A 27,402-nucleotide genomic window follows, 5' to 3' on the forward strand; every position below is an offset into this window, starting at 1 on the left:
TTCATGTTTCTTTTTATTATTATTGTTGTTATTTTAATTTTAAGTAGCTTGTTTTACATGTCAATCCCAGGTCCCTCCCCTCCTCCCGCATCCCCCCCCCCACCATCCCATCCAGCCTCCCACCCTATCGCCACTTCCTTCCACATAGGGGATATCTAGAGTCTGTCATTTCACTCAGGGCAGGGTGCAGGCACTCCCCTAAGAGTCCAGGCTGAGAGAGTATCTCTCTTTGTGTTATGGACACATGATGTCTGTTTGTATGCCAGGGATAAACACGGATACACTGCCCAGGGCCCCATAGGTTGCCCAGGCCTCCTCACTGACTCTCACATTCAGGGGGTCTGGATCAGTTCCATGCTGGCCTCCCAGCTGTCGGTCTGGGGTCCAAGAGCTCTCCCCTGTTCAGATCAGCTGTCTCTGCTGGTTTTGCCAGCCCATTCTTTGCCAATTTGCTCATCATTCCTCTCTCTGTGTCACTGGGTTCCTTGGGTTCGGTTCAGTGTTTAACTGTGGCTGTTTGCCTCTGCTTCCATCAGTCACTGGATGAAGGCTCCAGGATGGTTATAGACATCAAGTTCATTATCAGGAATGGGCATTCAAGGTGGTCTCTCCACACATGTTTCTAATTTAAATAAAAACATACAGTGAGAAAAAAAGATAACATGACTACTGGAAATCTTATAAAAGAAAATATTTAATTGGGGATTGCTTAGAGTTTCAGAGTTTAGTCTGTTGTCATCATGGTGAGGACCATGGCAGCATGCAAGCAGACATGGTGCTGGAGAAGTAGCTGAGAGTTCTGCATCTGGATTCCCAGCAGCAGGCAGAGAGAGTCACTGGGCCTGGCTTGAGCTTTAAAACCTCAACTCACCACCAATGACACAAGTCCTCCAACAAGACCACTCCTACTCCAGCAAGACCGACTCCCTATTCCTTCTCAAGTAATACCACTCCCTGACAACCAAGCATTCACACATATGAACGTATGGGGGTCATTCTTATTCAGTCCACCACACAGATTTACTATATAGCACAGACTGGGCTGGAATTCACACCTTATTTCAGGCTGGCTTTGAACATACAATCCTCCTTCCTCCACTTCTGAGTGCTGGAACTACCATGCTCACCTCACTCTCTGTTCTTTAGTCAGGATGTCTGTCTGTTTCTGCCTTCAGCATCGGAGCTCTTGACTCTCCATCTTCAGACTCAGACAGGGTTTTACACAATTAGCTCTTCTCAGTCTCAATGGACTAAGTTACATTGTCAACTTTAATTCACCAGATTGAAAGGCAGCATACTGTGCGAGGTCTCACTAAGTCACATGATCTTATTCCCATAATGTATCACATCATATAGATCTTGTATATTGTAACTCAGGCTTCATCACGTAGTGCTACAGCCACCAAACCTACAGGATATTCTGTCAATCAGTGTTCAACTTGCAGAAAGGATGAGGAGAAGAAATAGAAGGAGAGATTTCGTACAAGGTGAAGTCAGCTTGTGCAGTTGAAGCTGGCTGAGTGAAACTGTACTTGTCAGAACAGGCTATCAGCCTGCAACCTGCAACTCCCAGGTATGGGCTGGACCTGCAGTCCACAGGTGGAAATTCTTCTGAGAGAAGCCTCCATACTACCTGTGGTGGTTTGAATGAAAATGGCCCCCCATAGGCCCATAGGGAAGTGGCAGAATTAGGAAGTCTGTCCTTGTTGGAGGAAGTGGAGGTGGGCTTTGAGGTTTCAGTGTCATTCTCTCGTCTCACTACCTACCCATCCATATGTAGAACCCTCAGCTACCTCTCCAGCACTGTCTGCCTGTGTGCCGCCATCCTTGCTGCCATGATGACAATGGGCTAAACCTCTGAGCTGTAAGCCAGCCCTGGTTAAATGTTTTCCTTTATAAGAGCTGTCATGGTCATAGTGTCTCTTCACACATTACAAACTCTAATTAAGACACTACCTTACAGACTTTCAAATAACTGAACCAGATGCCCAGATTATCTGTAGAACCATCCCCTGTACAAAGTCAACTGATACTAGACTTCAATCATACCTACAAAGTACCTTCCCTGCAATGGCTGTTCTAGTGTTTGAATACTCAAGATTAAGACAAAATAAGTTGACCTCTAAGACTGCCCCAGTAAAAGATATAGGACATTTTATTTTAAAACAAAGACTTTAATGACTTTCAGTCATGCACATAGGTGATAATTTGGAATCAAAGTCATTGAGAAAAGAAGGCTTTGTATTCTTGTCATTAACTCCATTTATCCAGTCAACAAATGTGTACTGACTACCTTACTGCCTGCCATCATTCTTGGTATTATCAGGAAGTACAACAGATAAAAATACTTCTCCCCATGAAATTCATATTCTTTGTATCATTGAGTGGTGGCTATTTTAAGCTTCCTTTTGGCAGTTAAATGAGATTGAAGATCAAATGTCTGAGATCCAAAGAAAGTGCTGTGGTACAGAGGTGAGGAGAAGATGGATCTAATATGGTAGCAGTTTAGTTAGAATCAAGGAAATTATGAGTAGTGTTAGGAGAAGTCAACAGCAACAACAATATCTAGGAGTCCCTTCCCTACTCTGCTGTATTAGCCTCCCTTGTCACCAGACATCTTTTAAGGTTAGAGACACCACCAATGGGTCACTGAGGTGAAATGGTGCCCAGCATGAGGACTGTACCACTGGAAGCAGAGGGCTGGCTGGAGGGAGGGGTATAGTATTCACAAGAGCAGTACATTAGTCAAGCTCTCTGGATAGAAATAGAACTAGTGGGGGGGTTGTCTTTGGAGATTTATTTCCGGGAATTGGTGCATGTGTCTGAGGGAGCCAGAAAGTCTGAAATCTATTGGGACGGCCAGCAGGCTGCAGGCTCCATCTGGAGCTGGTGCTGTGACTTAAGGCAGATTTACTTCTCCCTCCAAGGAATTTCAGTTCTGCTCTCAGGGCCTGAAGACTTTCCAGTCCTTTAGGCTGTTGATGTCTACTGGCTGGGAAGTTTAAGCACATTCACAAAGTACTTTTCCACAAGCACCTAGATTCATGGTTGCCAGAAATTGGCCAGGTAGGTACATAACATTAACCAACATAGGCGGAGAAGCAGAGTAAAGACGGAAGGAATCTAAGAGTCCTCTGAACAGTGAAGTGGAATGGACTTCTGTGAGTTGGTGCTTGAGACCATTTGTTTATTATAGCATTAGGGGGAAAAGACCAACAACTTGGAAGTAAGAAACAGAATGACCACATGCCTTGTGGGTGTTAGCCTGGAACAGCATCTCTACGGTCCACCCAAGGATGAGCTCATTTCTGGAGGCATATATAAGTATTAGAATCACTGTTTACTACTGATTAGATTTTATAAATTGTTATTCTTATTGGACTACAATGCAATTATTTTGTTTCATACAAAGAATATTTCACTCAAGAAATCATACTTTTCAAAGGTTATACTTTTATTGACCAGATCACTAATTAGTTTTGTTTCTTACTTCATTACTACTGTTTTCTGGCTGTCAATATCTCTGTGCATGCTAGATTCTTTGAAGAAGTATTATATTTTGCTTCTTCCTCATCAATTGATGTACAGCTCTTTGATGTGTACACATTCTATAGAAGACCTGTTTTTTTTTAAGATTTTATTTTTATTTGTGTGTTTGTGTGTGTGTGTATGTGTGTATTGAGTGTGTGGAGGTCACAAAAGGGCATAAGATCCTCTAGGACTGGAGTTACAGGTAATTGTGAACCATCTAACATGGATGTTTATCCTCTTAACCACTGAGACATCTCTGCAACCCCTGAGAGGCCTGCTATTAACATTTGAAAATGACATTTTGACCATAGGAAAGGAAAAATGACCCTGTTACATGACTTGCCCTACAGAGCTATGCAAAAAACATCTATTCACCACAGATAGGTATCTAATTACAGACCAAAGAAATGGTTCCATCTATGTCTAGCCTAGTGAACTTGTATGCTTATTGTAGCTACTTACAAGGGCATTTGTAAGGGTTACTTACAGGAGCATTGGTGATTTAAAGGCAGTTTCATGAGCCAACAACCCAAGCCAGTATGGGTGATTACTCATCAAGGGTGTATCTTGGAGCTCTGACTAACTTGCAGTCATTTATTCAACTTCAGTCTCTTTCTGCAACAACAGTCACCATTTTTATAATTTTAAGGAGGGATCTTGTGTTTCTTGCAAGTTTCAGGAACTTCCTGGGCCTTGTGAATTGGTTTACTTCCAGAGTCCTAAACTGCTTCCTTTTCTCTCAAGGAAGAAATGATTCCATTTGGTGGAAACAACTGCACGATAGTTCACTTCTCTTCTCATTCTTATCTTCTTTCCACATCCTCTTCTGTGGTGTTTATAGAGCTTTGGAAGGAATGACATGGATATCTGATTATTGTCTTCAATTTATGGCTGAACATTGGGCCACTATGCTCCTGCATCAGTTATTTAGTCTTGGAAACTGGAGTAGTTATCAGTACCTGCAGGGGAAAAAAGAACCTTCTGTAGTTGATTGGTTTTTACTCTTTACTATTTGGGGGCCTGCTACCCAGCTCCCAAATAAATACACAGAGACATTCTTTCTTATGAATGCCTGATCTTAGCTTGGCTTATTTCTAGTCTGTGAGACTTATTCTTTCTTATGAATGCCTGGCCTTAGCTTGGCTTATTTCTAATCTGCTTTTCTTAAATTATCCCATCTATCTTTTGCCTTTGTGTTTTTATCTTTTATATACCTTTCATTACTTCTTACTCTGTGACTTGCTGTGTAGTTGGGTGGTAGTCCCTGATGTCATCCTCTCCTCGTTTTTTCTTGCTCCTCAATCTTCTCTTCCCTGATTTCTACTTCTGTTTATTCTCTCTGCATGCAAACCCCACCTAGTTTTGTCTCCTGCCTTGCTATTGGTCATTCAGACAAAGTAACATAGCTTCACAGTTATATAAATGCAATATAAAAAATGCAACACTTCTTTGCATCACTAAACAAATATCACACAACATAAACAAATGCAACACATCTTAAAATAATATTCCACAGCAACCTTCTCTCCATGAATGAAAATCCCAACAACAATAATTTATGGGTATAAACACAAATGTTTTAGAAGGCAATTTGATGAATATATCAAATCTATATGTCAAAATGATAATAGTTGTTTCTCTTGGTGTGGCCTATGAACTTCCAAGCTATAAGCTTTTGCCCTGGCTTACAGACTAGATGTGAGTTCTTCCTATAGAGTAGGCATTAAATCCAACTGAAAGACAATTGGTTTCACCCTTAGCAGTTATAGCACTATTGCATCAGTAGACCAGTCTTGACAGATAATGTTCGTAATGTAGCATACAAGTTTCCATCGTCACAGAGGATTACTGGTGACAATTTTCTCTCATCTCTCACATGTTGTCTTCCACTATTAAATAGAGGAAGAGCTTTCTTCTCAGTCCCAGTATGATTTCTACATGTTACAAATAAAATATGATATATTCAGCAATAAAGATTTAGCATCTAGTTTTATCATGCAACCAATAGCAATGGCAATGGCCTTGTAGTTCAAGGACACCCCCACCCCAGCCAATGATTCATAGGGAGGTAGCCCAATTCTGGTACTAGAATTTTCGTTCAACAATCTTGTACAGTTGTTCTCAACCTTCCTAATACTGAGACCCTTTAATACAGTTCCTTGTGTTGTGATAACACCCAACCATGAAATTATTTTCACTGCTACTTCCATAACTATAATTTTGTGACTGTTGTGAATCATAATGTAAATATCTATGTTTTCTGATCATCTTAGACAACCCCTGTAAAAGGGTCATTTGACAACTAAAGGTGCCATGAGTCACAGGTTCAAAACCACTGCTTTAACTTCTGTTTTTGCTATTATTCAATATTAATTTCCAAATCTGTATAATACTCAGTCCTTTGCATAATATAGTGAAAACCCTTTTACAAAAGGTTAAAAGTATCTCCAAATTGCAATCACTATTCATTCCAAGTCAGTGCCAATCACTCTTGGATGTCTAAGAGGATATTAATAAACAAATATTAGCAAGGTTCTATGTAATAAGAAAACATATCATTATTTGCATCAATTACTTCACTAAAAGAAAAATGTTGAATATAACATCATGGATGGGGCACACTACTCTATCTAACTTTCCATAGTCCACAGTTAATTTACAAGAACCATTCAACCTTCATCCTGCAGTGCATCCTCAGTGACTGGGCATCTCTCCACCCACAGTCATCTTGGCAAGTTTGGATCAGGCCCAAGGGGCACAGAGCTGTCCTCTTGCCTATTGTACTTGAAACAGAAGTCATCTCCTCAGTCCTAACAGGCTCTGCCCAGCCCTGTGACCCTTGACTTCCCATAAACCATACCTGGTTGTAAAAAAGACCCCAAATAGCCAATTTTTATCCCTAGAATACTTTCTTACAGAGGAGAACAGCATACTCTGAGGAGAGGGCTAATATCCTACCTCTAGGAAGAGTTTACGCTTTTCCACATTTATACTGTTTTATTTTTCACACGTTTCATTAGCTGTTGTTTAATCTTCATAAAGGTTTCCAAGAAACTCATTAGGAGAACATTTGGTTTTCTGGTCATTGTTTTTCCCCTATAAACTCTGACTTGACACAAACTTTGCTACGTTTGCTTCTAAATCGTTTCCTTCTGCTAATCTGCCTTATGTCAATTGTTAACTTTGCATTGGAGTTTTCAAAAAGAACCTGGGAGTATGGAGGAAGCTGGAATTATTGTCCCTCTGTTGTAAATCCAAACCCCAGTCCTGGCCTTCTCTGTGCTGTGTCATCCCACGACTGGATACTGAGGAAAATACCCTAGAAATCTAAACTTTTCGCATTCTGTGTGACAGCCAGCTTTCTCTTCACTATGGAAAAACCAGAAAGAACATCTTAAAAGGAAGAAAGATTTATTTCACAGTTTTAGAGTTTTTTGTAACAGAATTTTAGGGCAAAATCCTAAACTATACTTGGCCACTCACCCTTAGTACACAGATTAAAGAAGCGATGATGAAAAACAGAGAGGGGGAGAGCTGGCCATGTGCACAGGGAGGGGGAGCAGACAAAGGCTCCCGTCATCCCAAGTCCATCTTCAGGATACTGGCATGAGCTCTGGGCTTACAAAGAGGAAGAATTGGACCAGGGATGAGAATTATGCCGAGTTAGGTGGGTCTAGTGAGGATGTGGTCCAGTTGATCTTTGAATATGGGTTCTGCAAGATCGTCAAAGAAACAATTAATGCTTCCAGGGGCAAAGTGATTCTCAGGAGATTATTTGTGCTCTAGGATACAGTCAAAGTCGCACTGTTGTGGATGGCTGATTTCATCCGGGGGCAGTCTGTCCTGAGAGATGTTGCTGATCGTGAAATCCAGAGTAAGTACAAGTTTGGAACAATGTCTGGAGATCTTTGGGGACCTTCGGAAGATTTGGAATAGGACATTATAAGACCCTGACCAGCCAGGCAGTGATGGTGCTGCACAAATTTAATCCCAGAACTTGGGAGGCAGAGGCAGGTGGATCTGTGTGAGTTTGAGACTAGCCTGTTCTACAAGAGCTAGTTCCAGGACAGCCTACAAAGCCACAGAGAAACACTGTCTAGAAAAAAAAACCAAAACAAAACAACAACAACAACAACAACAAAAAACAAGACACTGACCATAAGCTGTCTCAGTTGGTCTTATCTTTGTGCCTTTAAGTTCAACAGGTAATGGGATAGGTACCATTTGGTTTCTGGATACACACTGCTTGAGCAAGCATGCTAGCAGTAAGTCAGTGACTAAACGGATGGAGACAGATGGAAAACAAGAACAGTGATGTCAAGCTTTTACCCAGTATTTAGTTACTTTGTAAGTCCATTATGAGGAATCTGTGCTTCTTAATAAAAATGTTTTAAGTGTCACTGTAGGTTCAGGCCATAGTCAGTTGGTTCTATTATACGGGCCTGTGATGAGGCCTTCAGGGATGTAAGACTATGTCATGGAGCAAGGTGCTTACTGATGACACAGTAGTCAAAAAGTAGGAGGGGCAGGAACATGGCATACCTTCCCAGGACACACCCTTAGTGTCGTACTTTCACCAATCAGGTGCTAGCTCCCAATAATGTCATGTTGTTATAACAGACTAAAAACAAATTTGTGACAAATAATGGTGTCCTACCAGGAGGGAACTGACCTGTCTTTCCTTCGATAAGCTTTGACTTTCAACATAAATGACATCCAGCCACTTCTCATTCCTTTCTTTCACCTACTCTATCACAGCCTGTCCTTTCCACATGTCACTCTAAATCATAATGAGAACGTGTGTGACACCTCTTCCTCCCTTTTGAGCATCAATTCTTCAAACTTGCTGAATTAATGTTAACAGAACACAGGAGTTCAGACTTGATGCTTTCAAAGGAAAAGATAAACTCCATCAGAAGTAAAAGGCCTCTGCCTTCTCCCTCCCCGTGTTAGGTATTTTCTGTAGCTATGATAAGACACCATGACCAAAATCAGCATATGGAACGAAGAGTTTATTTTGCCTTGTGGTCCAGAGAGAGTGCCCAGAATGGTGGGGGAGGAGCTGATGCATGGTCCTGCAGCCATTTTGATTCCTAGTTTTCACTCTAGTCCACCAGCAAATCTGATTTATCCATACTACTGTCCAGCATGCCACACAGACTCATGTCAATAATGTCAATTACCAACCTCCAACCCAAAGGTGTCACTTGACTATCTGCTACAAAACTGGAGGATGATGGGAAGGTGGAGAGAGGTTCTTAAACAAGTCACACCCTAGTTCAGGAGGAAGCAGCCAGAATGATCTTGACACTCCCATCTGTAAGATTTTCCCTATAAAATTGTCCTTCTTTTTCCCTCATATGAGCATGTCATACAAGTAGAGAGTATGTCCTTCCTGGAAACAGGTCTTCCAGGTGGCACAGCACTAAATAGACAGGGTTGCAGGCAGGCTTAAGTACACACCCCGCTCCCTGGCTGCCCAGGCCTAGAAGCAGGCTGACCACTGTCATGTTACATAAGTCCTGTTTAACTAAGTCCATTGTTCTGTGGACTTTTTCATACTACCCCTACCCATAAATGTCCTTGAGACTTTCAAACACCTGCCTCAACCTAAACTGAAAAGAACACAGTGCCTCTTAGCCTAATTTGGTAATGTCAACCAACTGTAGACTCACTTTGTCTTGGCACATCCCCTCTCTAGCCCTCCTTCCCCATAAGGGGATCTTAGATGAACAGCCTTGTTTTCCTTAGGCCTGCAAAGCTTTATTTCAGACCCTTCCATGCTGTCAGCTTCAATAAACTTTCAGCTTAAAGGATAATCTGACTCTGTGCCTTTCTTGAACTCCGTGCCTTTCCCTAAGACCTCATTTTCTTTATGCACTCATTCATCTGTTGACAGACACCTGTGCTGAGTCCCTAACTTGGCTATTGTGAATGGAGCAGCAATGAACATGGCTGTGCAGGTTCCTCTACAGTATGATGACAGTGTTCTGGAGCCAGCTATACACCAGAGGTGGGGCAGCTGGGTCATATGGTAGTTCTGTTCTTAGTTTTTCGAGGACCATCCTTATTAATTTCCATAGTGCCTGGACCAATTTACATCCCCCGTAAAAAATATTTTCTTTTCCCCTCATCCTCACCAGCATCTGCTGCTATTTTCCTAATGATAGTCATTCTAAGATAAGATGGGGTCCTACTGTGTTTTTTGACATTTCCCTGATGACTAAGAATGTATTTCATGTTTCTTGGTCCTCTGTACTTTGTGTTTTGAGAACTGTCTGGTTTCGTTAGCTCATTTGTTGGTTAGGTTGTTTGACTTCTTGGTGTTTAATATGCTTTATTTTTATGTAGATATTAATCCTGTCAAATATATAGCTAGTAAATGTTTCTCCACCCTCCAGGAGGCTCTCTTCATGTCATCATTTCCTTTATTGTGCAGTATCTTTTTAGCTTTTGCAGTCCCGTTTATCAACTCTTGGCATTGTTTCCTGAGATATTGGAATCCTTTTCAGAGACTCCTTGCCTGCGCTTAGATCTGAAGAGTTTTCCCCTAAGAGTCTCTAAACAGAGGGGATGAGAGATGGAGAATATGGGCAAAGGACGTGGTATACTGGAAACAATACTATAAGTCGTATAGTGAGGAGATACCAATAACAATATTGTGAGAAAATAAAAGATGGGAATGAGTCTGAAGTTCAGTGACTCTACCTAGAGTGGAATGAGCAGGAATGTTCCACCTATCATTCCATAAAACCCCCTAGGTGCTTCTTGTTTTGAAACTGTGGAATATTTTTTCTTTGAGAAAGAAGAATCCCAACCCAGACCTGAATAAAAACTTACTCCCCAGGCTGGTAATAAGGTTCAGTGGACCACACAAGCCTGACAACCTGAGTTTGTTCCCCATGTCCCTTGTGGAAAAAGAAAGCCAATTACTGTACTACTGACTCTGACTTTCGCACATATCTATAGCATACATGACCTCACACACATACATATCAGACCTACATATGCAATAATAATGAATTACATTTAAATTATAAAAAAGAAATTTATTTCTCTACCAATCTGTTTCCTGGTGTGTGTGTGTGTGTGTGTGTGTGTGTGTGTGTGTGTGTGTGTGTGTGTGTTGGTGGTGGTGGTGTTTTCTGGTAGAGGCAGAAGGTTGAAGAACATTCAGCCTCCCATAATGTCATGATGACTCCATCAAAGATTAACAGGATTAATAGTAGTCAAGTCAGAACTGGCATGATTTATTCACTGTTGAGCAATGGGCTTCCAAGATATGAACTTTTGTTGGGGAGTTCACTTCATGTCTCTACCACACACTCCCTACACCCCTCCATAAAACTACTAATAAGCTACTACCCTCTTCCATCTGACAGTTAACAAGCCCTTCATGTTCATATCCTAAAATATATTTCTAGTTTTGCTCACTCCAGGGTCTTAGTTAGGGTTTCCATTGCTGTGAAGAGACACCATGTCCACGGTAACTCCTATAAAGGAAAACATTTCATTGGGACTTGCTTACAGTTTCAGAGGTTTAGTCCATTATCATCATGGTAGGGCATGGTGGCATGCAGAAAGATGTGGAGCTGGAGAAGGAGTTGAGAGTTCTACATCTTGATCTGCAGTTGGCAGAAGGAGACTGTGTGCCCCACTGGACATAGCTTGAGCATATGAGACTTCAAAACCTACCCCACAGTGATACACTTCTCCAACAAGGTCATACCTCCTAATAGTGGCATTCCCTATGGCCAGCCATTCAAACACATGAGTCTATGAGGGCCATATCTATGCGAACCTCTGCATTCCACTCCCTGGCCCCCATAGGCTTATAGTAATAATATAATGAAAAATGCATTTAGTCCAACTTCAAAAGTCCTCATAGTCTATCATGGTCTCAACAATATTTAAAAGTCAAACACCTATAAAAATCAAAATCAAAACACAGATCACATACTTCCAACATATAATAGCACAGGATATACATTACCATTCCAAAATGAAGGAAGGAAAGGATAGTGAGGAAATACTGGACCAAAGCAAGATGGAAAACCAACTGGGAAGACTCCAAACTCTGCATCTCCATGTCTGATATCAAAGTGTTCTTCAGATCTCCAGCTCCTTTCTTTGAGCTTTGTTGACTGCAGAACATTTCTTTCTCTTGGGCTGGTTCCATTACCTGTTAGCAGCTCTCCTCAGCAGGTATCCCACAGCTCTGGTATCTCTAACATCTTGGGGTCTCCAAGGAAATTCAGGCTATACCTTCACAGCTTTACACAATGGCCCTTCTAAGACTCTGTGCAGGGACACTCCTGCCACACACCTGGCCTCAGGGACTTTCCTTAGTCTTGGAGGAAGATTCCATAATCCCTGTCTTCTATCCTTAACTCTAAAGTCTGAAACACATAGCCAAAGCTGCCAAGTTCTGCTTGCTGGGACTGGAACATGGTCCCCTCATTCAATTACATCCTCACCAGCTTCCTGTCTTCCATGGTTTCCTTCACTGCCTATGCTTGGCTGTCATGGAACTCCATCTGTAGACCAGGCTGGCCTTGAACTCAGAGATCTGCTTGCCTCTGTCCCCTGAGTACTGGGATTAAAGCTATATACCACAAAGCCTAGACTTAAGCTGCTCTTTAATTCCTTTTTACAAATTGGAAACTTATCTGGGTGAGGTCTTGCCCTGAGGTCACCACTCCCTTTATTCTGTTTCTTAATGTTTATCTCCTTGAACACAGAATAATTTAGCTCCATTCCATTTCTTGGCCCCTTTTCTTCTCAATCTATACATTTTGTATTTCTACTTGCTCCTTTTCATTATAAATCTTCATAAGAGTGAGCAGTAACAACCATAACACAGAGTCAATACTAAGATATTTTGAGATTTCCTCTGCTAACAGAATTAATCCAAACTTCTTCAATTTAGCCTTGGGTAGACTCTTAGGACAAGGGCAAAAAGCAGCCATCTTCTCCACCAAAGTACCACAAGAATGATCTGTAGGCAACATACTAACATTCTTCTCCTCCAAAACCTCTTGATCCAGGCCTCCATAGTTCAAATCACCCTCAACAACATTGTCTTCCATGCTTTTACCAGTTGGCCCATTAAGCAACACTTAAAGCATTCCACTCCTTTTCTAACACAAAACCCCAAAGTCCAAATTCCTCCCTATGAAAACATGGGCAGACCTATCACAACAATACCCCAGTTCCTGCTACCAATGTCTGTCTTAGTTCAAACCATCACAGGGTGAAAGAACTCCTCTTTCCCCTCAGTGGTTCAGTACTTGGTTCCGATAATCAGTGTTAGTAGACAAATTAATGGGAGAAAAAGGTGAGCTCCGTGGTGCAGGCCTATAATTTCTGGTACTCAGCTGAGGCAACAGAATCAAAAGTTGAAGACATAAGTTTGATGAGGCGGGAGAAGAGGAGGTAAGAGTGAGATCATCAAAATTAAGTGTGTGTGAGGAAGCCTGATGGAAATGCACTAGATGGTAAACTAACTCAGAAATATAAAGCAAAACAGAGCTTGAATGGAGGTATACGGCTTTGGTGGACACTGCAGCTACCAGAAGACATGAGTTATTCAAATTAAAAGCACTGTGCCAGGTGTGAGACATCTTTCTGTGAGTTATTGTCCAAGAGGCACAAGAGGCCTCCAAAACAACACAGGAGATTGTCATTTTTGTTGGCTGCAGTCTTCTATTGTTTTGATAAGTCACCATGACCAAAAACAACGCAAGGAGGAAAGGGTTCATTTGGCTCTAACTTCAATATCACAGTTCACCACTAAAGGAACTGGAGTTCACCAAGGCAGGAAGCTGGAGGCAGAAACGGAAGCAGGGGCCATGGAGGAGTGCAGCTAATTGGCTTACTCTCAGTAGATTGCTCAGCCTGGCTTCTCATACAATGCAGGACCACCTGCCCAAGGCTGGTACCACCCACAGGGGTTTGGGCCCTCTCACATCAATCACTAGTTAAGAAAATGCCCCTACAGTCTTGCCACAGGTTATCTGATGGAGGCATTTGCTCACTTGATGCTTCTCATCCTTGATAATTCTTGGCTTATGCCAAGTCAACAAAACCAACCAGCGCAGTTGCCTCCATAACCACGGGGCAAGACTCTATCGTTAAACATACCACACTTATTGGAGGCAGGATATAGAGAAATAAATCTCAAAGTGACCAGAAAACTTCTTCCTTGCTGGGAAAAAAATTCAAGGCTAGACTGGGCTACAGAATGAGTTCAAGGTCAGGAGGGTCAACTTAGTGAGACCATGTCTCATATACAAAATAAAAAGATCAGGGTCCCAGCTCAGTGGGGGAGAGTTTCCCTAGTATGCATTCATCTCTAGAAACTAGTGAGGAAACAAATCCAACACAGAGTGCAAAGCAGGGGAAAGGAATAGAGATAAACTCAGCATGTATATGAGGTCATCAAAGGAAAACAAGTACCAAGTAGCCCAGGAAGAAGTGGAAGGTTACCAAAGCTCTACCAAACTCCTTCAAGCTGTCCTCTTGGTAAGAAGAAGGATAGTGAGGGGTGCAGGCCACATTAAAGAATGAGTAAATTGTTTTGGAGGTGATAAATAAGGCCAGGGAATAGACAACAGACTGAGAGTTTGTCTGGACTCTACAAGTGGTGTAGTCTACCTCTCCCTGATTGGAGACATTTAAAAGAGGAGTCTAGAAACTGAATGTCTTCTAGAAGTTCCCGCCTTTATGTAAGACAAGAAACTCAAAGGAAGGGTAGGATGTGTGAACTTTTGCAGAGCTGAAGAAAGGAATGGGCCTGGGCTTCTGCAAAAAGGGGTTGAGCAAGCTGTGGAGGCCCAGGAGGGGTGCAGAGCAAGAAATAAAGGTTTCTTGTTAAGCAGTGACATTTCCCAGGGAACAGCCACCTGTGGCCATCCCAGTCTGAACAAGTGCCAGTCTCCTCTCTGCTTCCAATGACAAGATCTTCCCTGGTCAGAAAGCAGGACCCCAGGTGGGAAGGAAGTCACCGGTATCTGCCATTGGTCTCAATCTGGCCCATGTCACCTGTATCAATGGAAACCTCTTGGACAAAGCAACAGTCCTCCAATGTTAACTGTGACTGCCAAGGTCGGCAATGGCATGTAGAAATATGCCAAGTAAACTTATTTCAGATGGCATATTTTGAGGTCTCAGAGTGCTCTAAGCTTGAATCTCAAAGCAGCACATTCTTGGGTACAGTTTTCTAAGTCCCAAATCACATCTCTTCAAGATGCCATAGACATCAGACCCTTAGCTTTCCAGACACTGGATCGTTGTTGGTTTTGTGAGCATGATTATTTGAACATGTGTCATAGGTGGCTTCAGCTGTCAAGTTGATGCAAACCTAAAAGACGTTTAGGAAGAGGACTGAAGAATTGGCTCTATCACACGGGTCTGTGGGCATGTCTGTGGGGCATTTTCTTGGTTGCTGATTGATGTAGGAGGGTCCAGCCCACTGTGGATGGTACCATTCCCTAGGCAGGTGGGCCTGGGCTGTACACAAAGGTAGCTGAATGAGAGCCCGGAAGCAAGCAGCAAGCGGTCTCTATGGTCTCTGCTTCAGCTTCTTCCTGGGTTCCTGCCTTGAGCTTCTACCTGGATTTCTGGATAAAGGACTGGAAATCAAGATAAAAATAAACCTTTTCCTTCCTTGGCTTGCTTTTGGTCATGGTGTTTGTCACAGCAGCAGAAAACCAAGCTAAGATAGTAAGGTCTCTTGAATCATGTGCATGAGTGCTCAGCTCTAGACTGTTAAATGAAAAGCAGAAAAAGAGAAAGAAAAAAACACCATCCTTGGGATGAAAAGAATATTTTCATTATCCAGATTAGCATAGAATTAGCTTTTCTGATAGCTTCAGTAGTTGACTGTACAGATCAACTTAGCAGCGTTTTATAAAAAGCTTCATGTCCCTCACCTAGGTATCATTTATTTCACCACTTCTGGTTTTCCTTTGTCTTTTTGGCTGATATGAGACAGAACCAGCTGCAGAGGTTGGGGAAAGACAAAATCTTAGAAAAAGAAGAGAGAGGCTGTGATTTGATTGACACAGTCTAGGAGTATGTTAAAGCAGACAGAGTCATCCAAAACTCCAAAGTGAATTTCCGAACCATCAAAAAGATTGCAATGAATAAGTAATAAAGCTGCATCTTCCACAACAAACAAACAAACCTGCATCTCAAAAACAAGCTGCTTGTGTTTGGTATCAAAAGCAGTTTAATTACATGGGAAGCCACTTGCCTCAGCAGCTGGATGCTAGTGATTGCATAAAGACAATGATAACTCATGCAAATGTGATAAAACCATCTTTTATCCCAAGAATAGCAACGACCTTACCTGAAAGTCATCAAAATGGATGAATTGGTGTTACTCTGGTTGCAGATAACAAACTCATTGGAGCTGGCTCGGGAGACTGGTCCCACACACCCACAGGAAGGGACTCATGCATGCTCACTAAGCCATTTCCTGGCTTGGCTTCTTTGCATTTAGCATCTATTTCCCTTCCCCCTGGGTGATGTGTACCCAGAGGTCTGAGGCTCTGAAGATGGTCTCAGGGAAGTGCACTTGGTGTTTTATCTCAGACTTGCTCATGCTTTCCTTTGTGGACATGGAAAGGGGTGATGGGAACACTTGGCTCAGATTAAATGTCAGCTTCTGAACCCAACACATGAGGCCAGCAGCTGCCACATGGTTATTCTGGGGAGAAGGAATTTGTGGAAGGCAAGATGGGACACTTTTAAATGAGGTCTCACTATGTAGCCTTCACCAACCTATAACTGACTGTGTAGACTTGGCCCTCCTGGAGATCAGCCTGCCTCTGCCTCTGCCCTGCCTCCTTCCCTGCCCCCACCCCACCCCGCTTCTGCTCTGGGATTAAAGACATGCTTCACCAAACCTTTATGATGAAGCTTAAGGTTTTCTCTTTGGCATACTATAAGCATATATATCACCATGAAGGAGCAACTAATAGGCTTGATTCTTTATTATATTCTTAAAGACAGGCCAACTTGCTTTTTATGGAGCAAAAACAATACCTTCCCCAAATGGTCTCCTGGATTATATGCACTCATACTTAGCACTGGACTGTTAAATGAAATGCAGAGACCTACCAACCACCCTTCTATGTATTCCATGTGCTACCATATTGTGTTTAAGGACCTGCAGGGCTAGGAAGGATTCTTGCTGCTTGTCAATTCTTAGCTCTGAAAGCTATTGTTTCTTGGCAGCCATCCATAAAGCCTCTGCTTGATTTCAAGGCAATTAGATCATTATGCAGGCTAGTCTCACTCTGGCTGGACCCAACTTCACTCCACCCTACTTCATCATTACTTTATTGATTCACTCAAAAAAACTTAAAGAGTGGTTCTTATCTGTCAGTCATGTAGATAGAAAGGTCATGTAGAGATAAAGTATGATCCTCTTGGGTCTATCAGAAAAAGCCATCTTACAAATAAATAGAGAATGTTCCATAAGCACCGTGATAGCCCATTCCACCCTCACTGGCCTTTAGGCCATAGAGCAACCTTATGCTTTGCATATCAAAATACTTGCTTATTTACCCCATTGCTGTCCACTGAGTCCTGCACAACTTGGCTATGAAAACATAACTGAGGTACAGAAAGAATAAAAGACAGGCACACTAATAGAAGAGCTGGGATCAAGTGAATTGTGCTCACTCTGATAGGGAAGCACCAGCTATGAAACAGCCCGGAACCTAGTGCTTTATTATGGGCAGCACCGGGGGAGGGGTTAGCTAATAGGAGAACTTTGTCAGGGAGCTATGTCAGGTTGCAGCAGACATCCAGGAAGAGGAAGCCACAGTTGCAAGACACGACTTCAAGGTGATCATCAACGAGCTATAACAATCTTTTGAAACAAAGGTAAGATTGCAAGATGGTTATAATAATTTTTGAAACAAAGACACCGTTGCCATTTTCTGGAACATGCAGTACCAAACCATTTGTGAGGCAAGGTGGGACATAGTCCAATCCTTGAGAAACAGATTTAATCATAAACAGGAATGAACCTAGTTTGTCTTTACTGTAAGATGGCTTTTATACCTAAAAACAGAGGCAAGCTGGTTCATCAGACCAATGAGTTTTTGTTCACATAGGCAAATTATTAGAACCAAGTTTTACCTTGGGCAGTTTTTTGTTTCTTTGGTTTATGTTTTGTTGTTGTTCTGAGACATTCCAAAATAATGTAACCCACTCTTGTTTCTAATTCTCTGTGTAGCCGATGATCACCTTGAACTACACACACACACACACACACACACACACACACACCATTGCCTCCACTTCTCGCCAGGGTCTGTACAGTCTGATGCAAGCACTCTACCAACTGAGGTACATACCAACCCTTTCTGATACAGTTTCACTGAGTAACGTTAATGGTTGTCTGGTTGGTTGGTTGGTTGGTTGGTTTTTGGCAGACATGCAATATTTCTTATGGAATCACCCTCCAACCTTTCCAACTCCACCCAATATTGCGTGGGCCTGGCACGTGGTCTATAGATCACACTTGGTGTTTTCAAAGAAGTAATTGTTGAGGAAAGAGCTCCTGCTTTCTTCTGTTTGGTGTTTTGTTTTGTTTCTGAGATCAGGTGAGTCTTGGGCCACCTGATCTTCTCCTTCCGGCTTCCCATCTTCATCTCTACCTCCTGGTGCTTACAATCTGGAGGAAATGAAGCTCTTAGGCTTGTTCGGGGAAATTACTGCTAACCCAGCCCTATTGATCCTGTATTGATACACCTTCCTCTGGGTAGTAATGGGCACTAGCTCTTTCATGGGAGAGCAGAGGGAGCATGTTCCAGGAGCTTGCTCTCCTGAGTCCTTGGACACTTTCAGACTTTTCTTGTTTTAGTGCAGCCCACAAACCAAAGGGAGCATTTGTTAATCTTTCTCCCAGGCCACTGTCCCCTAAAGGAGCCGCTTAACATTAATGTCAGTGGCAAAGCTTCTTGACCTGTGGGCTTTTGTTCAGAATTCCTCAGGCACAGGTGCCTGCAGTGAGACTTCTGTCCAATCTTTGTTAACCTGAGAAACTGCCTGAATAGTTAGCAAAAGTCAAAACCCCAGAGATCTTGATCCTGTGTGTGTGTGTGTGTGTGTGTGTGTGTGTGTGTGTGTGTGTGTGTGTGTATGTGTGCTCAGTAAGGAGTGTGGGAGCTTCCTGTGAGGCACACCAGCAGATGCCTATGGCCTGGAACCCTTAAGTCCCCAGTCTGAAGTACACAGTGTGAACCTGCCAACTCTACACTGAAAACCCTCCATATAGGTTTCTAACTATTAGTAAAATTGATTCAGTCTTTTATTCCTTTGTCCATTCATCTTTTGAAGTGGTCAGCGGGCTCTTATTATGTGCCTTCTAATCTTATTTTCCATCTTTAATTTTTTTTCCTTTCTGGGACAGCATCTCCCATATAAATGCAGACTGGCCTCAAACTCACAATGATCCCCCCGACCTTGGTCTTCCACGTGCCATGATTACCAGCATGAGCTAACATGCCTGGTTAAATTCCATCGTCAGTTTTAGTCTTCTTGGGAGAGCTGCCAAGGGTGAGGCTCAAGAGTGGACAGCCCAGCTGCAGGCCAGGAGGTGGGAGGCAGGACATGCTGGCGGCTGGGAATCATCTGGTAGGAAGCAAATCTGGCCATTTGTTCACCTAAGGAACTTGAGTGTTTATCTAAGTCTCCAGAGGGAGTGAGCCTGGCCCCATGTTGTGCTGGAGCAACTGCAAACTTTATGAGGGAATGAAGATTTCAACATGTGTCATCAGAAAGCTGCATAAGATTTTTTTTCTGGGCAGCAAGCAGGCCTCCTATACTCTTTGTTATTTTACTGTGATTATTTGAATTTTTTTGGAAGCTGAAGATGGTTGTGAACCACACAAAGTGATGCCCTACCAAGAGTCTACATAGGCCAATGGTCACATCCTCAGGACTCACATGCACTTGTAAAAGGAATCCCATCTCTCATTTCCAAAATAAGTGCTAATTTAAGCTCCACCCCAAATCAAGGAGTTGAATGAAGACCCTTTTGTAGAGTTCTTAGGTACCCACAAGGCTGGAGGCAGGCTGGCCCAGATGTCAGGTTGGTTTCATTTTCTAGTTTTCTTTTGGGAGGCAGTGGTAATATTTTATGTTTGGTGGGAGGGATAAAGGGAGGGAAATAAACCTACGTCATTTAGGGAGTAAGAAAGGTCTCCTACATTTGTTTACTATTGCCTTGATAAAACTTTTAACCAAGAGCAGCTTGGGGAGCTGATATGCTTCCAAGTCAGTCATTCCAGGAAGTCAGGGTAGGAACTCAAGGCAGAAACCCGAGACTTAATAGTTTATGAAGAATAAAAACTAAGCTGTGCTTAGTTCACAGCTCTTGGGGGTGGGAAGTCTAAAAGCAAGGTGTTGGTGACAGCCCAGCTTCTGATAAGGGCCTGCTGCTGCCTCACACCACGATGGAAGAGAGGAAGGGTCTGTGGTGGCAGAAGCAAGAAGAACCAGAGGAAACCGAGCTCCCTCTCATCAATCTCCTCTTGCCATCTATGCCTTCCATGCCAACCAGCCCCTTCTGCTAGAATGGAATGAGTCCCGTCATGAGGACGTAGCCCTAATGAGAAGATTCCTCTTCCAGGAATAACTTAGGGCCCACCAGTGCTCAGCACTGTTACCTCTGTAACTAAATTTCCACACAAGTTTTGGAGGAAGTGAACCATATATAAATCATAGCATTTGGCACCCCCAAACCCACATCCTTCTCACAGTAGAAAACATGTTCATTCCTCCCTATCAGCCCCAAAAGTCTCAATCGCTTGAGCACCAACTCAAAACTCTAAAGTCTATATCTGCATTGCAGTTTGTCTTAGTGGGATTCCTGTAGTCCCTGAGCCTGCAAATGCAAAACAAGTCATTGATTCCAAACTTCAGTGGTGGGATGGAGAGAGGAGAAGCAGAAGAAATAGGTAACAATCCCAGAAAGTCTAAGACCTCTTGAGCCTCATTGTCTTCTGCCTTGTCCTAGGCCTGAGTCCCCCTATCATCAGATCCCACTTGCTGGCTGTCCACACCACCCCAGGAAAGAACAAATAGGAGAATGTTCATTTTTGCTGGTAAGCAGTAACTAGTACTGGCTTCTGGTTTTTGCCCTCACCAAGGCCTTCCTAGCTTCCTAGCTTGGCGATGGATGTGCCAGCCAAGGGGAATGTTCAGGTATTTTGCCATAGTAACAGAAAATGGATTTGGACAACAGGATGCTAGCATTTCTACATGAACCTCTGCCATATGCCAGACCCTTTATAGTAAACGGTGAGCAGAATCTAGGACACATGTGGTGGAAAAACAGACACAAAGAAGGATGATCCGAGAAAGGTTCCATTAGAGCTTAGGTGTGACCAAGAGCAAAGTGGGTGTGGGATACAGGAGAGCATTTTCTTCAGCTGAAATATGCACAAAGCTTGTCGCAGGATACGGTGTGACCTATAAAGGAGCCCAACCTCAGTGAAGCTGAACAGGACAGTAGAATAGGGTGAGCTCAGCCCATACTGCAAAGGCCTTGGAGAACCTTGCACTTTATGTCAAGATGAATGAAACAACATTGTCACTTTGCAGGCAGAATCAGGTTAAAAAGATCCCTCTGAGTACCATATGGAGGGCAAGTTAAAGAGAGACAAGGTATAGATAGGTGTGTGACCACACAGTTGGTAATGTTACAAGTCCAGAAGAAACATGATGGTTTGTGCTTCTGACATTACTCTTTAAGCACTTAGTCATTCGAAGTTAAATTCAACTGACATGACCAAAAAAGTCCTAATAACTATAGATTAAAATGAGATACAAATTTATTTCAACCAGACAATCTGTAATTAGTTTAGGTTATGTAAGGTTAATGATTTCCAAATAGCTTCCATTTCTTGCTCTGCCTTCCTTATTGTGTAGTCTACCATCTGATCCAGCATTGCTGCCTGAGCTCAACCATTACATTTGTATTCCAGACAGCAGAAGATGGGGAAGAAAAAAGGGGCAGGCTTCCTCTCTTTGAGAGGATTTCTAGAAAGTCATATTCTAGATTTCTACTCCTACCCCATCTACCACAACATAGGCAATGGCCATAAGAGCTTAATGGGAGATGGGAAAATGTCATTTTTGTTTTGGGCAGTGAAGTGTCCAGCTTAGAGTCAGGGATCAGTTCTAAGAGGGAAGAATAAATGAAAGAGTACAGCTAATGGACTCAACAGCCCACTAGACCAGAGCTTACAATGAAAATACAATAACAGGCAAGAATAAGTAAAGAGCAGATACTTGAATATAGTAAGGAAAAATTTTTCAAGTCTCAATTTTCTACACATTTTGATGTTTAATTTTGGTTCAATTGATAGAATTAAATAATAGACTGAAAATATTCATCTTGAATGCAAAATGGTGTGCCACTGAAGAAAATGATTTGGCAATTCCCCCACAAGTTGAAGTTTAGAGTTATATGTGGTGTGATGCCACTGATCTACTCCTAAGCATGTATCCAAGAGAATGAAACCACATGTGCATATAGAGATACATACACAAATGCACACCGAATTCACAACAGCCCCAAGGTGAAGATACTACCAATGGCCACCAATTGATTAATGGAAAAGCAAACTGTAGAATATCCACACAGCATAATGTGACTCAGCATAAAAAGCAGTGGAGTCCTGATGCATGTTGAGTCATAGAAAGACTCTTAAACATGCTGAGTGAAAGAAGCTAGACACAACAGACCACATACTGTATGACTACATCAAACTGAAATGTCTAGAATAAACACATCTGTAGAGATGGAAAGCAGACTGATGGTTGACAGAGAATGAGAAGAGGAATGGGAAAGTATGAGGTTTCTCTTTAGAAGGATAAAAATATTCTGGAGTTAGTGGTAATGATTGTGCAACATAGTAAGTACACTAAAAACCACTAAATTGAACACTTCAGAATGGTGGATTTCCTGTTGTGCTAATTACATCTCAATTTAAAAATACTATCTTTGGTTTCATATAGTGTTTCTTTTAAGAAAGGCAAAAAATTCCAGTAATGTGTGTGTCTGTGTGTGTGTGTGTGTGTGTGTATGTGTGTGTATCTGTATGTGTGGCAGATAACATATTAATTCTTATTTTTTATTTATCACATCATAGTTACAGAAAGCAGAACAGTTATAATGTTTTGCCAGGACTTTGAATTTTTCTGAAGGATGCTTGTCATGGACTTAATGTTTCTGTGGCCCCCATGAACTCACTGACATTTCACCTCACAGTGTGATGGTATCAGGGACATTTGGGTTGTAACTAGATTCAGATGTGGTTATGGGGGCTTTAATAGAACATCTGAGACATTAAAGGACTTCACCTTCACTCACAGACCTGAAGTCTGAAAGCACAACCCAGGTTCTGATGAGATCCCTATGCTGTCTCACACAGGTAGAGAGCATTAGGAGGGAGTAGTTGGTCCCAAAAGGGGAGGGGAGGACAAATAAGCTCACCAGCATCATAAAAACCTGGTCTTATGAGAACTAACCTGATGAAAAAATAATCCAGGCCTTAACAAAGACATTAATCCTTCACTTAGACCCAACCTCCCAATGCCACTACATTGACAAACAAACTTCAGTATGAATTCTGGGCATGAGCCACATACAAAATATAGCAAGGGTTAAGCTTTCATGAACGGATTAGTATCCCCGTAAGAATCCCAATAGAAATTGCTTCCTCACTACCCTGTGAGGAACTAGCATAAAGGCTGCCATCTTTGAAGCAGGAAACAAGTCCTCACCAGACACAAGCTCTGCCAGTACCTTGATCTTGGACCTCCTAGTCATCAAAACTGTAATTAATAGATGTTCTGTGGTTAAGCTATCTAGTGTAGTACTAAACTGACTTTAGTGTCTATCCTCCAGTACTGGTGAAGGTGAGGTGTTCAGGTTTCTGCTGCTGTGAGGTGTATTTGTTACCTATCACTGTGTAACAAATGACCCCCAAGATGCAACAGCTTAAAACAAGCAATCCCACCACATCCGAGAGTAGCTAGGCAAGATTATTATGGCTTATTCTGCCTCAGGGTCTCTCAGAGAGTTTCAGTTGAGCTATCCTCCAATGCTGCAATGCTGAGAATATGCCTGGCATATAGTCCATGCTTCTGGGTGCCATCCCCTGTCTAGACCATGGGCTTCAACTGCTTGCTCTGTAGCTGCCCACAGAGATGCTGACAGTGAAGTTTCTACCACAGTGTTACCTAAGAGACATAAAAGATAGGGTGATTATTATATTTTCATATTAATCTCAGAAGTGACACCCTTCACATCTGCCATATTCTGTTGGCCATGGTGACAAGCCTAGTACAAAGTGGGAAGTGACTATGCAAAACATGAGTAAAAAGACTACTGGTGGCCATCTTGGAGTATAGATACCTCAGGGAACAGAGTTCAATTGTGGCTCAACAAACAAGTCTAACTAGAACCCTGCAGAGTGATGGTCACATCTTCCCGACTGGGTCACACTCAGAGTTCCAGACTGCAGTGTTACTCTCAAGCTAACACCAGACTCAGAGTAAGTCTGTGCCCACGCTAGTCCAGCATGAGCACAGACAGCACTCTTTCCTTCTCTGGGCCTCTGTCCCCTCCTTTGTGACCGAAGGGATGGTGACCTAGGCCACTGGTTTTTGTCCTTTAGGGATCCATGTGCAGCCAGAGAAAGCTCTGGTTTTATTGGGTACCCTTGTGTAAGTTTACTGGAAACAAGAAAGTAGGGCTGGAGAGCAGCTCAGCAGGTAAGAGGGCATACTGTTGTTGCAAAGGACCCAAATTTGGTGCCCAGAACTTATGTTAGACAACCTTCAACTGCCAGTGACTCCAGCTCTAAGGACCTCTTCTGGCCTCTATGGACACACAGACACACACAAGTAAAACATAAAATAAATCTTAAAAAAAAGGAGAGAACAAATAAGATTGCACCCATGCTCAAAAACAATAAGGACAAGGTAAATATGGAACCATGGTGCTCTGTGATACCCAAGCTCCAACTTGGAAACATCCTGTGCTCTGAACCACATAAGCCAAGGGTAGCAGCTTCCTTCCTACCTAAGAATTCTCACTTAGGCTCCATCCTGTGGTTTCCTAACTGGAGGGAAGCTGCCCTATATTACTCAGTCACTTTCTCTGTTTTGGAAGGGCAGGTCCCATGAAGGAAGGTTGGTCTTGGTGGCACAGACAGCAGGCCATTGTACGTGGACAGAAAGCGAAGCATAAGTTAGTTGACCCAGGCATAGTGAAGAGGATGGATCTAGGAGCAGTGATGGTCCTCTCAGCCCCACTGACCTTACCTGCAGTTGCCTCACAGGATGAGGCCATCGCTATAATCAAGGTTCCTTGGGGATGTGAGTAGAGGCTTTACTGTATTGGGGTGGGGTGGGGTACCTAAGGGCATCAATGGGAAGTCTCATAGAACCCCAGCCTCTGCCTGGCTCCCTCTGCCTGCTACCATGAGGAAAGCCAGCCCAGAATAGTCAGATCTTCTGTTTTCAAAAGAAGCCAGAAACGTAGGCTGAATTTTCCAATTTTTAACATACTGTTCAGGCCAAATAAAACATATTGCTGGGACAGACCTGATCCTTGGACCACCGGCTCACAGCCCTAGAATTCCAAATGAGTGACTCTAATTTAATCAAAACACCAGAAAAATAAAAATAATGTTTCCATTTTCCTGAGTGTTTGGCCTCTGGAAGTAATTATTAATTCCACTCTCAAGTGTCTATTGTGAAGCAGGCACATAGAATTCTAGAGTACACAGCTCACGCTTTCTTATCTCTCTCTGCCTAGGCCTTCTTTTACATGTGTTCCATGCCTGTCTATGTAAAACAGGGAAGAAAGGCAATGAAAGGGGAGAAGTTGGGAAAGTGTCTCATTTCACAAGTGCAGAGTAAAATTATGTTTCCAAATCTACCACCCCTGGACCCTCAGCAGGTAGCCCAGAGGTATTGAATGATCAAACATTGTGTGTCAGGCCAGTGAATTGTTGCATCACTGGACTGGGCACTTTATTCCTCAGAATGTTTCTGGAGTGCCTGGGGAAGAGACTCAGTGAGTAACACGTTTGCTGTTCAAAGATAAAAACATGAGTTCAGATCCCTTCACCCTTGTAAAAGCCAAGGGTGATGATGACCTATGTCTGTAACCCCGGTTCCTGGGATTGAAGCAGAGACAGTATGTGTCCCCAGGGTTCACTGGCATCCAGGCCAGTCAAAATGGTGATTTCTAGGTTCAGTGAGAGACCCTGTCTTCAAAAGGGTGGAGAAAAACAGGAGATACCTGAAGGTATAACTTTTGGCTTCCACTCGTGTACACACACACACACACACACACACACACACACACACATTTCTACAGCATGGATCTCTCTCATCACATGAAGAAACAGAACCCTAAGGATGACAAACCACTCTTCCCTATTCATAGGGCAAAGTTTGATTTGAGTCCATTGCACCTCAGTCCAGAGCACTAGCTTTTAATACTGGAGGAATGAATGAATGAATGGAAGAATGGAGGGTTGAATGAATGAGGAAGCAAGATGAGGCTTGCTCCCTTCCTCCTTCAACTCTCACATCCTATACTACCCTGCCTTCACTTCAAGCTCTGGTTTGAGGTCACATCTCTCCAATGTCCCCGAGCCTTCATCTTCTGTGACTCGGGGCCTCCCAGGAGCTGACAATACAAGGACACCTGCTCAGTTCTCTTCTCCCCACTTCCATAATGCTTAGCATCATGCTCCATGGAAGGGAAAGCAGCATGATTTACCATCGGAAGGTTATTCATTACCGGGGCATTCGCTTCTGTTATTTTTCGATGGTCTCTGGTGTGTAATCAGAGCTCATAAAAGTGCTACTGTGTGGGAGGTCCGCATTTCCTCCTGATCAAGCATCCCCAGATGTTCACAGACCTTACACTTTGTGCTCCCCCGCCTGCTTCCTTCACCTTCCATTCTCACTGTCCTCTGGCCTGGCTGAGGAGCCCGGCCTGATCCACCCTGCGGTTGGCTAATCAGTAGTCGGTCCCAAATGGAGCAGCTCGGCGTCTGCCTGAAAGCCCATTTCCCCTTGATGTGGTGGGGTGTCTGCTTCTACTCTGATTCAGAAATCCCTCTGCCAGGAGAACCCGACTCCGGACTGCGGATGGATTTCCTGACTGCTTCTGTAAATTACTGACAGCACTCCCTTGGTGCAATCGGAGAAGTCCCAGTGGGGTACAACATGGTTCAGTGGCTAGACAGGGGGTTGTCAAACATAGGCACAGGCAGTTCACAAACCTGCAAGTTCCGGATGCTGCTAAAGAGCCAGGGAACCACACGGTCCTCCAGTTAGGCCTGGGACTGCTTTCACAAAATACCCCAAATATGCTCCAGCAGGCCCAGAGAGGGGCCTCGTTACTTCATGCTCCCTCCTTGCGTCTATGGCTCTAGACTTAAGGCTTTGAGCCCTATTTCTGGGAAAGAGTACTAGAAAGGGCTAGAACAGTGGTTCTCAACCTGTGGGTCGACACCCTTTGACCATCAAAACAACCCTTTCAGAGGGCTTTCCTAACTGTTGGAAAACACAGATATTTACATTATAATTCATAACAGTAGCAAAATTATAGTTATGAATTAGCATAATTATAACCATAATTTTCTGGTTGGGGGGGTCACCACAACATGAGGAACTGTATTAAAGGTTGCAGAATTAGAATGGCTGAGAACCACTGCTCTAGGAAGGCTTACAGTACAACTTTGCCGGAACTGAGATTAAATTCTCATCCTGCTGCCATGGGCTGGTTCTGTGATATAAAAGAGAAAGGGACAGGGG

At 42.9% G+C, this 27,402-nt stretch overlaps 1 long non-coding RNA gene across 1 annotated transcript in view; it reads right to left on the minus strand.

The window, feature by feature from the left end:
- Positions 1–2,209: 2,209 nt before the first annotated feature.
- The window catches only part of LOC121142211, a 65,214-nt gene continuing 40,021 nt past the window's right edge, over positions 2,210–27,402 (minus strand). Inside the window, exon 3 of the long non-coding RNA XR_005879188.1 lies at positions 2,210–4,490. This is a non-coding gene — a long non-coding RNA (uncharacterized LOC121142211). The remainder of the gene's footprint in view (positions 4,491–27,402) is intronic.

Source organism: Mesocricetus auratus, unplaced genomic scaffold (assembly GCF_017639785.1).
Source record: "Mesocricetus auratus isolate SY011 unplaced genomic scaffold, BCM_Maur_2.0 Super-Scaffold_100009, whole genome shotgun sequence".
NCBI classification, from domain to species: domain Eukaryota; kingdom Metazoa; phylum Chordata; class Mammalia; order Rodentia; family Cricetidae; genus Mesocricetus; species Mesocricetus auratus.